At 49.0% G+C, this 12467-nt stretch overlaps 1 pseudogene; it reads left to right on the top strand.

Annotated features, from left to right (window-relative positions):
• LOC113745819 (tripartite motif-containing protein 35-like) overlaps positions 1-10692 on the top strand; it is a 14778-nt pseudogene extending 4086 nt beyond the window's left edge.
• Positions 10693-12467: the final 1775 nt, after the last annotated feature.

The following is a 12467-nucleotide window of genomic DNA, read 5'->3' as shown; positions in this document are numbered from 1 at the left end:
CTTCGTCTGTTTGGATTATGAAGGTTACATACAGTCCAATCCCGTCCTGTACAGTCGTCAGTCAGGGTCGCATGCTTTCAGTGGTAAATTAATACTGGAGCCCTGCACAAGCGACTTGTACACCAGAAATTTAAACCCCAGCCGAGCTTCATGTTACAATAGCATGTTTTAACATTCAGAAAATCAACTGTTTACTTTGAATGAGTCACTGAAAATATTAAAGAACCAGCATCACCGACTTCATCAAACGACAAAACTGAGTTCTGAAATGAAGCCTGATGCTAATTATTAATATCTAATAGAACGTACTTATGTGTAAAGGTACCATCCATGTAAAATCGGTGTTTGTTCAGAGTGTAATCCCACTGTGGTAAATACATCCAGCTGTTTACTCGAAGTATATTTGTTCGGATACATTATCATGATCAGAAAAACTATCACGTCTGTTTAATCTGAACTCCTTACTGTGATTTGTAAAGTGATGTCAGTCATGCTTGCTTCTGGAAATGACGTCGATGATCGTCGAGTGTTTTTATATGCCCTCTGTCTTCTAACCGTGCTAATTGATTTCCCAGCCTGACTCTGATCTCTGTTGTTTACTTGTTCCCACCGATACGCCTCCTGCATAGAATCTCAGCCTCCACCCCCCTACCTCGATGGGTGGCAAATTATCCTGTCTCTCTGTTCCTTTTAATCAAAGGGTACCATACACATCCGGCCGAGTCATCATTAAAGGTCAAGCGCGTCGGCCGGTGAGGAGACGCAATGAGAGCAGCTTATTTACCAGAGAAATGATCCAGTTCCGTTTCTTAATTATGCCTCATCTGACGAGCAGAGTCAGTTCGCTTCATCTCCTGGGGGACCGGTTGTGACACAGCCTTTGAGACCAACGATACACCATGAACCCATTGCACGAGGTGGGGATTTTCCAAGGACTTTCCTGATGGAACAATTGATCAGGTAAACAGTTAGAGCTATGAAGCTAAGTTGTAATAAACGCTAACACCGAGGATCCCAGTTGGTTTGGCAAGTGCTAATGTAGCTACCTGCTCCGGGATGCAGGAGCCAAACCCGCCAAGAACAACGACCTGGTGGCTGTCATTCTGTGTCTGGAGGGTTCGGTTCGGTCCAGTCATGTTTACTGCTGACACTAGGCTCTAGCGCCAACTGCAAGCATGGCATTGATTTGTTGACACACACCTTGCTATCTGGCTACGTTAAACACCAATGAAAAATCCATGATACTGTAAAATCTGTGCCGTTCATCATCCATCTGTACGTCTCCTTCCTCTTACTTGGGGTCGGGGTCACTGGTGGCAGCAGCGCAAACACCTGGCAGAGCTCCACCTGGATCCTGAGGCGTTTCCCAGTTATTATGGGTGATGTTGTTCCTCCAGCAGGTTTCTGGGTCTCCTCTCGTAGACATCTGGGATCAACTCCAGAAGAAGTCGCCCCGGAAGATCGCCGCAACACCTCACCGACTCCTCTTGACATGAAGGGTCAGCGGTTTTCTCTCTTCGGCCGCTGATCCACAGTCTCATTATTTTGGTCACTACCTAAGCTCATGACCATCTGTGATGGGGGTTGGGAACGTGAAGACTCTCCCGTCTGGCTCCTCCCTCTGAACCCAGAACAGTCCAGTACGGTATTTATAATTTATTCAGTCAAAGCTGTTTGCATTGTCATGTTTTAGAAGACCTATGGTTTAATTACTTTACCGAGAGGACAAAGAGAGAGAGGAGACCACACATTGCTGTGCTTTACTTATGGAGACCAACAGGAAACAGTCCATCAGTCTCCTGCCGATCCTCAGGTGAGAACGAACAAAGGGGATTGAGGTGTGGAGCGCTTCCTCCCACAGAGCTCTTTCAATCTCGCCACACAACAAAGCTCTCTTCCTCTTCTGAGAATCTCTCTCGGTGTGAATGGCCGGGCGCAGCTCCTCGCCGCCTCTTTGTTGACCGAAGAGAGTCGTTAATCAACAGCACCGCTGTGAGATCTCGCTGTGCGATAAAGTGAAGCCTTGACAATGATGTGATTATTTCTCAAATTGCATTTGAAGCTTCAAAGAGCGCGAGCGGAGAACGGAGGTGACATTTAGTGTCAGAGTTAATGGTCCTGGATCACAACGTGACGATGCTAATGGAAAACATTTCAATCCATCGAGCCTTCCTGATGAATGGACTGATCCTCCAAATATAAACTTTATTTAGAACCAGCTGTTTGCTTTCAGCCTTCAGCGGATGACTTCTTCAGCCGTGACATTTAACCGGATACCTTAAACAGAGTTCTTAAAAGAAGTCTTCCTCTGCTCATCACTCCAAGATACGATCTACAGAGAGATCTGAACACAACCTGAAACTCGTCAATACCTGTAATCTAAGATAAACTATACCACGAGACCTGGGACATCTTGAGACAACGCAGGTTTAGGACATTCTGCGGGGACTCACAGAGCTAGTCAGTTTTAGACAGTCTGGACGATGAGGACGTCACGGAGACTACGTCCAGGTTTTAGACAGTCTGCGGGGATGTCACAGAGACTACGTCCAGGTTTTAGACAGTTGCGGGGGACCGTCATGGGACCGTCCCGTTTTATTCAGTCTGGGGGGACGTCCACGAGGAGACTACGTCCAGGTTTTAGACAGTCTGCGGGGACTCATGGAGACTCAGTCCAGGTTTTAGACAGCTGCTGCGGGGATGTCACAGAGATACTGCCAGGTTTTAGACAGTCTGCGAGGGACGTCACGAAGACTACGTCCAGTGTTTAGACAGTGTGCGGAGGGGACGTCACGGAGACTACGTCAGAGTTTAGTTTAGACACGTCTGCGGGACGTCATGGAGATACGTCCAGGTTTTAGAGGGCTGCAGGGACGTCACGAGAACTACGTCCAGGTTTTAGAGACAGTCTGCGGGGACGTCACAGAGACTACGTCCAGGTTTTAGACAGTCTGCGGGGACGTCACGGAGACCTCACGGTTTTAGACAGTCTGCGGGGACGTCACAGAACTACGTCCAGGTTTAGACAGTCTGCGGGGACGTCATGGAGACTACGTCCAGGTTTTAGACAGTCTGTCGGGGACGTCACGGAGACTACGTCCAGGTTTTAGACAGTCTGCGGGGACGTCATGGAGACTACGTCCAGGTTTTAGGACAGTCTGCGGGGAGTCACAGAGACTACGTCCGGTTTTAGACAGTCTGCAGGGACGTCCGAAGACTACGTCCAGGTTTTAGACAGTCTGCGGGGACGTCACGGAGACTACGTCCAGGTTTTAGACAGTCTGCGGGGACGTCACAGGACTACGTCCAGGTTTTTAGACAGTCTGCGGGGGACGTCATGGAGACTCGTCCAGGTTTTAGACAGTCTGCGGGGACTCATGGAACTACGTCCGTTTTAGACAGTCTGCGGGGACGTTCACAGAGACTACGTCCAGTTTAGACAGTCTGCGGGGGCGTCTCAGAGACTGCGTCTACTGGAGCAGCCTCAGGGGTCACAGAGGATTTCCCTCCGTGGTTTCCTCCTTCATGTCGACGCTGCAGAGATTAGCACAGCGTTACGCTCTGCGAGGTGTTTTATCTGGGCAGAGCTTCCCTGCTGTGGCACTGGAGACTTATTGAAGTGAATGTGAAAGAACTTTGAATGCACACGGCCTTCACCTCACTCCATACTGATAAGGTTAACATCGTCTCTTGGAAAATCCAGCTTCTCCTGAGACCTTTAAGGCCAGACCCTAAGACCGCAACCTAAGACCAGCGCCTGTAGAGAACCCAGACCTAACCCGCCTAGACCAGACCTAGCCAGTTGTTTGTTGTAACGTTAGCTTCTTAACAGCCCCTACTCGACGGGGGCTGCCACCCATATACGTCACCTGACACAGATCAGCCAATAGAGGAAATTATTTGTAATAGCCAAGTTTGAACAGTAGAGGTTCGCCGCATATTTATAGAAGAATACCAACATGAAAAACATATTAACGTAAAGGACAGTCGCCTCTTCCATCAATGAAAACTGGACTGAACCCGTCTAATAGCTGGTGAGATCTCAGTGTTGGACTTGTGGTATCACACTGCAGTGGGACTGTTTGGACGCTCTCTGCCCAGAGGCTGAAACTGAACGGACTTTAACGGATTCCACCTGCATGCTCGGCGTAAATGTCCGAGTGCAGAGACGGTGTTGTTTTGTTGTAAAGGCTCAGAACGCTCGATGCCGAAAAGGGACGGCACCTTGTGACATTCAATAATGCTGCCCGAGGCCGAGGCTTTGGTGTGGCCGCTGAAGTGAGGCTCATATTTACAGGGAGCTCCGAGTAGTAATCATTGGAGTTTGGGCTCTCCTGGTTTAAAAGAAAAAAAACAGGGAGCGTTGACGGCGTAATGTGAGGTCATGTACAGACGGAGCTGAGCTGGAATATCAACACCGACTTGTTCTCAGTAACAGCCCCCATGTTTTATGTAGAACCTTTTATTTATTTATTCAAGGAAGTCTTTCCTGCAGGCCCTGAACGCACCATTATCACTCCACAATGCCTGCAGCCTCCTACATGAAAGGACACCTGGACGTCGTCTCTGTGACGTTCCCACCAGACTGTCTAAACCTGGACGTTAGTCTCCTTAGTCTCCGTGACGTCCCCGCAGATTGTCTAAAACCTGGACGTAGTCTCTGTGACGTCCCCACAGACTGTCTAAAACCTGACGTAGTCTCTGTGACGTCCCCGCAGACGTCTAAAACCTGGACGTAGTCTCTGTGACGTCCCTGCCGACTGTCTAAAACCTGGACGATAGTCTCTGTGACGTCCCCCACAGGACTGTCTAAAACCTGGACGTTAGTCTCCGTGGACGTCCCCGCAGGACTGTCTAAAACCTGGAGTAGTCTCCGTGACGTCCCCGCAGACTGTCTAAAAAACCTGGACGTGTCTCCGTGAGTCCCCGCAGACTGTCTAAAACCTGGACGTTTAGTCTCCGTGACTCCACACAGACTGTCTAAAAACCTGGACGTAGTCTCTGTGACGTCCCCCGCAGACTGTCTAAACCTGGACGTAGTCTCCGTGACGTCCCCGCAGACTGTCTAAAACTGGACGTAGTCTCTGTGACGTCTCCCTTCAGACTGTCTAAAACCTGGACGTAGTCTCCGTGACGTCCCTTCAGACTGTCTGAACACCTGGACGTAGTCTCCGTGAGTCCCCCGCAGACTGTCTGAAACCTGGACGTTAGTCTCTTGTGACGTCCCCCGCAGCTGTCTGAAAACCTGGACGTAGTCTTCTCAGTCTCTTTAGTCTGTGGTTTGGACTGAGCTCAGTGTGCCTTGAATCCAGATTACAGAGTGTCTCTCTGTAATGTCCTGACAGTTCCTGTGTTCATGTATGGGAGAGCTAATAACAGGGAAAACAAAACATACAACGTTGAGGACCAGCAGAGGATTTCGTTGTCCATCAGCGTGCTGAATGTGTTTGACAGTGAATGTTTCATTTGTCCCGTTCTACTCAGACTCCCAGCTCTTTTCTTCAAGCACACTTTCTGTGTGTTGCCCTGCTGTGTCAAGATTATTCCAATTGCCAGCTCTGTTAGAGGAGGGGAAGGACGAGGGGAATATCAGGTGCCAATTACTGCTGTTCGCTGTCTTTTTGCTCATAATTATTACAGATTGTATCAACCTCCCGAGTCTGTAATGAGAACCCATATCTGCCTCCAACTCAGCCTCCTGTGGGAGAGGGGAAAAGTTTTTGGGTTACGGAGCGCTCGTATTATTACGTGTATTTCAGTTTGAAAAGAGTTTTATACAACAAGACGCTGAGCTGAGATGGTGGAGATGATAGAGCACCTGCTGGTCTGAAGTCCAGCACACCAAAACACCAATTTTTCAGGTCCATAAAAGCTGCTGACTGCTTGGCCTGAAAACCTCTTCTTCAGGTGTCCAAAACTAAGCTATACTATATTCATGTATTCTCATGTTTTTAGTACTGATGTATTTTTATAACGACTATAAATATTTAACGCAGCACGACCGATTCAGAGCAACGTGACGGAACATCATCATGCTGAATAATGGAGGACGCCGCAGAACCACGCAAGTCTCCGTGACGTCCCACCGAGTGTCTAAAACTGGACGGTATGTCTCTGTGACGTCCCCGCAGCGACTGTCTAAAAACCTGGACGTTAGTCTCTGTGTGACGTCCCCCGGCAGGACTGTCTAAAAACCTGGACGTAGTCTCCGTGACGTCCCCGCCGATGTCTAAAACTGGACGTAGTCTCCGTGACGTCCCGCAGACTGTCTAACCTGGAGTGTAGTCTCCGTGACTCCCCGCAGACTGTCTAAAACCTGGACGTAGTCTCGTGACGTTCCCCGCAGACTGTCTAAAACCTTGGACGTAGTCTCTGTGACGTCCCGCAGGACTGTCTAAAACCTGGACGTAAGTTTCTCTGTGACGTCCCGCCGACTGTCTAAAACCTGGACGTAGTCTCTGTGACGTCCCACGCAGACTGTCTAAAACCTTGACATAGTCTCCGTGACGTCCCCCGGCGGTCAACAGTCTAACCCGACGTCGTCTCTGTGGACATCCCCGCAGACTGTCTAAAACCTGGACGTAGTCTCCGTGACGTCCCCGGCAGACTGTCTAAAACCTGGACATAGTCTCTGTGAGTCCCCGCACAAACTGTCTAAAACCTGGACCATAGTCTCCGTGACGTCCACGCAGGACTGTCTAAAACCTGGACGTTAGTCTCCGTGACGTCCACGCAGACTGTCTAAAAACCTGGACGTGTCTCCGTGAGTCCCCGAGGACTGTCTAAAACCTGGACGTAGTCTTGAGACGTCCCCGCAGACTGTCTAAAACCTGGACGTGTCTTCGTGTGTCCCAATTAACCATTGGTGTTTCAGTCTTTTCCAGGTCCCTGGAAAAAAAAGGCTCCATGTGTTGTCAAAACTCAGACTGGGCGGTTCACCACTGTGGGAACTTTGAGAGTTTGAATCCCCAGAACAACTGTTGCGTCTCTTGCTGTCACCCTGGTTGCGTCCCATCAAGAGACGCTTCCATTTTCCTCCAACACAATACTCTGCTCTGCGGACAGGAGTGAACGGAGTCTGTGATATTAAACCACTTCAGTCTGCTTCATTACCTGCAAATCTATTCTGATGTACACAGTCTGTTCATATATTTCAGTATTCACCAAATGTTCATGTCACATCACTTTCCGGAAACAAACAGCCTGTCACAAAAGATATTTCCTTTTTTTTCTGTGAAGCTACTGTCACCGATACAGATCCAAAGCGCAGAACATCTCACTGTGATGAAGTTCTTCTTTATTACACTCTTGGCACTAGGCCGTAGATGGGAACAGTCTCTCTAAAAGTTTTCAGACGGAGCTGCAGTTCAGAAGTCCTAAGCACAAGCTCTGAAGGCAGCCGTGAGTAATCTCCCACGGGAAGTCGGAGCGGCAAAGACCCCAACAGATTGCCGACGAATAGTCAGTAACACCAGGAAACTCACAGGCTGGGTTCAGAGTCAGGGGACAGAAAGCAGTCAGTGTTTTACCGGGGCAGAGACAAAGATTCGGGTCAGACCATGAATGAAACGAAGAAGGGAGCTGGAAAGTTCGGCTTGTACAAAGACATTCTAGCAACGTAACGCTGGGCGTTGTGTAGCTTAAATAGTGGCTAGAGACTGATGAGGAGCACTGAGTGCACAGGTGAACAGTTGGCTGAGGAGAGGGGCTTGGCCGGCAGCGAGCGTGAGCAGATGGGAGGGAGAGTGGAAAGTTACTGGCAGAGCACAGAGGAACGGACTGTCAGCTACAAATAATCATTTCATAAGAACTGATAAAAAAACATTTCCCGCTATCTTCTCCTGTGCTGCCTGCAGAGGATGACGCTGTAACATAAAGTCAGAGTCCACACGGCCCGTTCATGACGTTCTGAAACCTCCAGTAACAGCAACAGGAGCAGAGCCGTGCAAAGGATAACGTTAAAGCAATGTTACGTAACCGCTGTCCTCAGCTTCAACTCTGTGATTTCCACTCTATGTATCAACCGCTACTGCTGCTTAACTGAGGTCTGCCGTTACCAGGCAACAGAACCGGGCTCAGCAGCGGGACGGACCGGGTTGGAGCACAGCCTCTGAGTCCAAACAGGGGATAACGAGACAGTACCGAGGTGGACTGACAGACTTCTGATGGAAACATTGATCAGTAGCATGAGAGCTAAAGCGAACAGAGTTAGCAGCTTTCATCATCAGCCCGGTTCTGTTCTGTTCGGTCCAGACGCGTTCACTGAAGGTGGGACACCGTCCTCTTCGAGCACGAGCTGCATGCATAGCGGCAGCACTCTGACTGTTGGTGACTGTAAATCAATCAATGTGGACACTCCCTCCTGTCTGAGCGAAACATGGAAAAACAACCAGGACTTTACAATGGAACAGTGTCCATGTTAAAACACTGTCTCGTCTCTCGATGTCAGAAGTTCTTCTGGAAGCGGGGTCCAGTCCGACCTTGTGAAGTACATTTCACCAACACGATGAATTATTGATCAAAAAACAAAAGCTGCATCAAAGCATTGACGGCAGAGTAAACAGCTCTGTCTTTCAAACATCAAGACATCAGGAAGCTTCAGTGTCTTCATCTGTGCGACCATAAGGAGGAAAGCACAGCGTCAATCAGATGATGATTGTCACACGTTTGAACTCAACAGACCACACAGCAAGATCTTCTGTCAGGATGGACCTGCTACGAAGCTGATATGAGCTAAAAACAGAAAGGATGTCACAGAGGACTACAGAACCCTCAGAACACTTCGGTACAGAGCTGTTTTGACGCAAAGCAGGGAAACAGGAGAGGACCTCAACGAGCCACAGGTGACCTCAACGACCCACAGGTGACCTCGACAACCCACAGGTGACTCAACGAGCCACAGGTGACCTCTACGACCACAGGTGACCTCAACGAGCCACAGGTGACCTCTACGACCCACAGGTGGACCTCTACGACCCACAGGTGACCTCAACGACCCTCAGGTGACCTCTACGACCCACAGGTGACCTCACGAGCCACAGGTGACCTCTACGACCCACAGGTGACCTCTACGACCCCACAGGTGGACCTCAACGAGCCACAGGTGGACCTCAACGCCCTCAGGTGTTCTCAGTGTTCCCACGGTGGGTCGGGAGAGGTCAGAGTCTGACCCCTAAAATACACAGCATGAGGAACGGCTGCGTACTCCGCCGTCTCCACCAACTCACACATGATCCGTTTGTGATGCGCTCAGGTGTGTCTCAACCGGACCACAGAGGTCACGAGAACACACGAGATCTCGTGACTTCACGCATAATCGTGTTGATATTTCCGGCTGTAGTCTCTTTGACTCCTGCGGATGACATTCCACGCCGCATCTTTTTTCTGGTGTCCTTATAAAAGGATGTGAGGGGTCATCAATGATTACACCTGAAAACCCCTCACCTTGACTTCAGGTCGGCCCCGCCCCTTATGACGTTGTTTTTGTAATGAAACTCGATCCGCGGTGGAACACAGTCCGCAGTCGATCGGAGCCGTGACGCAGCGAGGACGGAGGCTGTGAGAGCTGACACACTGACTAACATGCAGTGTGTTTTAGGCTTTATCCGTCGCAGTGCCAGCTCCCTGAAGGATACAAACAAATCAAAGAAAGATTTACTCGTGTCTCCCCATGACTCTTGTAATGATCTTTCCAGGATTGTAATGATCACACTAAGGTACACTGACTTGAAAAGTCCTCTGGAAGAACTGTAATTAACTCACTGATTTGTGATTTCATTTCTGTGCCATGACAGTTCAATCTGAGCTGGTGCTCAGCAGACGAAAGGTAACGTGCTTACACTATCCTCTGCATGAAACAGGTTTACAGAGCCGGACGTCATTTAAACCAAAAACAACACCCGAAATAAAGTCCTGATCTTCGTATTGTAGATAGATGCTGAGTGTGAACGCCTCTCGTCCTCAGTGGACACCATTTGTCTCCATAGCTGAAGGTGGAGGGACCACCATGACTGACTGTACTCAGTATGGCTTCCAGATCAGAGGAGGATCTCTGCGTCCGGTCTGTCAGGAGGTCTTTAGAGATCCTGTTGTTCTGTCATGTAGCCACAGCTTCTGTAAAGACTGTCTGAAGAGCTGGTGGACAGAGAAACCAACACGAGAGTGTCCAGTTTGTAGGAGAAGATCTTCAAAGGGTCAACCACCTTGTAACCTGGTGCTGAAGAACCTCTGTGAGGCCTTCTTGTTGGAGAGAGATCAGAGATCTTCAGAGGCTTCTCTGCAGTCTGCACTCTGAGAGACTCAAACTCTTCTGTCTGGACCATCAAACAGCCGGTGTGTGTCGTCTGCAGAGATTCAGAACAACACAGCGACCACAGTTCAGACCCATCGATGAAGCTGCACGACAACACAAGAGAACCTTCAGGAAACTCTGGAGCCCTTAAAGGAGAAGTTAAAGGTTTTTGAAGAAGTTAAAGGTTTCTGAAGAAGTTAAAGTGAAGTTTGATCAAACAGCAGAAACACATGAAGGTCCAGGCCCGGACGCACGAGAGGCAGATTAGGTCAGTTTAAGAAGCTTCACCAGTTTCTAGAAGAGGAAGAGGAGGCCAGGATGGCTGCACTGAGGGAGGAGAGGAGCAGAAGAGTCAGTGATGGAGAGAAGTGGAGGCTCTGAGCAGGAGATAGCAGCTCTTTCAGACACCGTCAGAGCCACAGAGGACGAGCTGGAGCTGAAGACGTCTCATTCCTGCACAACTACAAGGCTGCAGTGCAAGATCAGCAGCGCCCCTGCTGGTGATCCACAGCTGCCCTCAGGAGCTCTGATAGACGAGGCCCAAACACCTGGGCAACCTGACCGTCAACATCTGGAAACAACTGAAGGACTGGTCTCCTACACTCCTGTGGTTCTGGATCCAAACACCTACTCATCAAACCTGATCCTGTCTGAAGATCTGACCAGTGTGAGACGAGGGAGAGACAAGAAGCTTCCTGACAATCCAGAGAGGTTTGAGGTTCCTGCTCTGTTCTGTACTGGAGGATTTAACTCAGGGACTCACAGCTGGTGATAGACAGAGGAAAAAACTGATACTACCACACACATACACACCTTCACACACACTTTGACTGACAAGAGGTTTTCATTCATTGACACTAATGATGAGAGGAACTTCTAATAAAGGTGTTACCACTGAAGGTGTGTGTGACAGTGGAACAGAGCAGTTAGAGATCAAGAGGATCATTATATTCATCTGTTTATGTCTTAAAAGGGAAAAAAGCTGATCCAAGTCCAAATCATAAAAATGTTTGAATCATTGTTCAGATTTTAAGTTTGCACACATTCAAATTCATTTACTTACATCTATGAAATGTTTCCCACATGTAAATATGTTTTCAATGATTCAAAAACATCAACAGTTTTTATCTGATGAATATAAAGTGTCTCTGTTTGTAAAAGAGTTTTCATTCAGTTTCAATCAGCCGAGTCATCCTGTTTAAGGGACGTCTCCGGTTGCGTTCAGGACAAAGGTCAGTGTAAGATAAGAACTCTTTTATTGTCGCACACAAACACACAGGTTTTAGACAGTCTGGCGGGACGTGCACGAAGACTACGTCCAGGTTTTAGACAGTCTGTGACGTCACAAGAGACTACGTCCAGGTTTTAGACAGTCTGCGGGGACGTCACGGAGACTACGTCCAGGTTTTAGACAGTCTGCGGGGGACGTCACAGAGACTACGTCCAGGTTTTATACAGTCTGCGGGGACGTCACGGAGACTACGTCCAGGTTTTAGACAGTCTGCGGGGACGTCACGGAGACTACGTCCAGGTTTTAGACAGTCTGCGGGGGACGTCCACAGCGACTGAGACTACGTCCAGGTTTTAGACAGTCTGCGGGGACGTCACGGAGACTACGTCCAGGTTTTAGACAGTCTGCGGGGACGTCATTGAGACTAGGTCCAGGTTTTAGACAGTCTGCGGGGACATCACAGAGACTAGGTCCAGGTTTTAGACAGTCTGTGGTCTGTGTTCAGCGTGCTCATACTCAGCATTCAATCACAGCTTCTTTCTTTATCAATGAAAGGTCACTGAAGCTTCAGGAGCCGCTGGCTTCTTCACTAATTGAAGACATAACTTCAGTCCTCACGGTGTGATTAGGTACCTGTTACCTGATCAGCTGGCTGACATTTCCAAGTGTAAAATTAAAAATAACCATAATTAATCACCAGCACGCGTCTGCGGCGCTCCTGGCAGGCCGTGGTTGTAATCAGATGGCAGGAGGAGCAGCTGGACCGGTGACTCCTTCTCTGATCGTCCTGAACTAAACGCCCCTACAGTCCAGTCTCTTCTTAAACATGACATGCAGTACTCAGAGTACACAAGCATCACCAGCTTCATGCAGTCAAAGTACACAAGTATTCTCAGTACAGGACTCAGGTATCTGTGACAGCTTCATTAATGTTTCCTCTGCACG

This window comes from Larimichthys crocea, chromosome VI (genome assembly GCF_000972845.2).
Source record: "Larimichthys crocea isolate SSNF chromosome VI, L_crocea_2.0, whole genome shotgun sequence".
NCBI classification, from domain to species: Eukaryota; Metazoa; Chordata; class Actinopteri; family Sciaenidae; genus Larimichthys; species Larimichthys crocea.
The sequence above is the reverse complement of the archived record's forward strand: the minus strand, read 5'-3'. Positions and strand labels throughout refer to the sequence as shown.